This window comes from Tiliqua scincoides, chromosome 8 (genome assembly GCF_035046505.1).
Source record: "Tiliqua scincoides isolate rTilSci1 chromosome 8, rTilSci1.hap2, whole genome shotgun sequence".
In the NCBI taxonomy this organism is placed as follows: domain Eukaryota; kingdom Metazoa; phylum Chordata; class Lepidosauria; order Squamata; family Scincidae; genus Tiliqua; species Tiliqua scincoides.
Window position 1 is genome coordinate 42,773,778 of NC_089828.1, and position 2,756 is coordinate 42,776,533.

A 2,756-nucleotide genomic window follows, 5' to 3' on the forward strand; every position below is an offset into this window, starting at 1 on the left:
AAATGCCTGGATGTCTAAGGGCAACATGAACAGGACCAGTCAGCAACATAACAAGATGAACTGAAGAAGGTCTCAGATTATCAGGAGGTGGCATGAAAGTGCCCACACACCTGTTCCTCACCACCACCTTGCTCAGTTCTTTAAAGGAGGAGGAAATCCGAGTAGACAAGTTAAGGAAAGGGGAGTGCTGGCAAAACAGCCTAGATCACCATTCTTCTTCCTCTTCCACTCCATCCCCCTTTTTGTTTTCAAATCTGACTGAGGTGACAGCGGGCACATAGCTGCCACCAAGTCAGACCAGGGCAGGCAGCATTCAGCCCTCCTCTGATCTTGGTCTCTGCCCTTGACTATGAACTTCTCCATGGGAGGGAAATCCAAAGGCTGGATTCTCCACATGCTTACCTCAATTGGTGGTAGTACGTGAAGCAGAACCTTCTCCAAACATCATAACAGGCCCACAGAATCATGTGAGAGCAGGCAGTCCTTCATGCAGATCCAATCATTCTGGGCTTTAATGGTAATGAGCTGCACCTTGAACTGTTTCTGGAAAGAAGTAAGAAGCCAAAGAATTCATATAGCAAGGCAGGAACATGCTAAGAGGTGCTGGTAATCTGTGATAGCATCAGAGAAGAGTCTAGGTCAGAGACAGGACAGCCTAGGACAGAGAAGCTGAGAGAGAGCACACCAAGATCAAAAGTACAATTAAGGTGCAGAAGGAATAGCATAGGACAGTGTTTCTCAAGCTGTGGGTTGGAACCCACTAGGTGGGTTGTGAGCCAATTTCAGGTGGGACCCCATTCATTTCAATATTTTATTTAATATATTAGACTTGATGCTGCCATGGTATGTGATTGCATTTGGGGAAACGTTACAGACCTGTACTGTAACCTGTACTGCAGTAGTCTCCAAACCCTGGCCCGGGGGCCAGATGCAGACCTTGGCAAGCCTCTATCTGGCCTGCAGCCAGCCTCTGATCCCCTGAGAGTCTCTGGCCCAACTGACCAAATACAACCGGAGTTGTGCTTGTGGGGTGGGGGAATGGGGTCCATTTAAAGTGTGTGCTTTATTTCTTGGGCTGTGTTGGTGCTTGGAGAAATCCTGGACATCTGAGCCCATTCATTCATCTAAGTTCTATCTCTAATATATTTATTTAATTTTTTTTCCGGCCCTCAACATTGTACCAGATATCTGATGTGGCCCTTTGGCCAATAAGTTTAGAGACCCCTGCTGTACTGTATTCTTTTAGCAATGATAGTAAAGGGGTCTTACTCCTGGGTAAGTGTGGGTAGGATTGTAGCCTAGGATTGCTAAACATTTCCCTGCTTGATGATATCACCTAGTCATGATATCACTTCTGGTGGGTCCTGACACATTCTCATTCTAACAAGTGGGTCCCGGTGCTAAATGTGTGAGAACCACTGGCCTAGGGGTAATCTGTGGTTGCTTGCAAGGAGTGTGCTTGGCAGTGGAAGGCAGGGTGGAGACTGAGGGGCATCAGCCCAGCTGCAGTGCATTATGGCTTTGATGGAAGCAGAAGGGGTGCAAAAGAGAACCTGGGAGGGTGGGCTGTTGGGGAGGAAGACAAAGAGGAGGGATGAAGGGACTGGGGGGGGGAAATAAGTTCGGAAAGAGCAGGGAAAGGAAGAAGGCTCACTGAAATTTTTATTTAATTGGAAAAAATGTCTAAACAGAAATTGCTGCATAAGCCTGAGTTTCTGAATTATGATTTCAGTGAGCTCCCCTTCAAAATTAAGCAGCATCATGGAAAGGGGGGGGCTGATAATTTTCATTTTATTTAATTAACTACCAAATTAGTTGATTTTTATTAACATACACCAACTCCATAGGTCACCAGACTGAGAGAAAAACGGTAGTTGGGGTCATGGTCAAACAGGTTTCCCAAACAATTTTTGGGAAACACTGAATTAAGGAGGACTGATGGAAAATTAAGCATCATGTCTCTTTGCCGCCATCTAGTGGGCAAACGTTGCTAAAGCAGCTCCTTCGCAGAGACTTAGAAGTAAAGAAGCCTTTACTAACAGCCCAATCCTATCCACACTTTCCTGGGAGTAAGCCCCATTGACACGAATGAAGCTTACTTATGAGTAGACATGCATAGGATTGGGCTGTCAGGAAGCTACATGTTAGCATCAAGTCTAATATATTAAAAATAAAATATTGAAATGAATGGGGACCCACCTGATATCAGCTCGTGATCCATCTAGTGGGTCCCAACCCACAGTTTGAGAAACACTGTTCTAGAGCAGTTGTCCCCAAACTGGTGGGTGGTGACCCACCAGCCAGGGAATCACACCTCTCTGGCCCCTTAAGGGGAGGGATGGAGCAATGGCAGTGATGCAATACTGGGGGTTGTGTCACTCATTGACCTGCCCCCCCCCCCAACAAGTGCTTCCAAACTCCTACATAGGAGTTTGGGAACCACTGTCCTAGAGCCTTGGTTCACAAACACCTCCGGAGTTTGAGACCTGAGGTAAGTATGTACAGGGGAGGGGTTAAGGCAGCAACATGATTGTTAAGATTTCACTGCTGCTGGGGACAGGAGGGTTTTTTAAAGTTTCCTGCAGCCAGCATAAGAGTTGTTGGGGGTCCAGGGAGCTCTCTATATGACAGCCCTTTAGATATTTGAAGAGTGCAATCAGATCCCTTCTCAGCCTTCTCATCTCCAGGCTAAACAGACCCAGTTCCCTCCACCTTTCTTCATAGGGCTTGTTCTCCAGTCCTCTTATCTTTCTCAT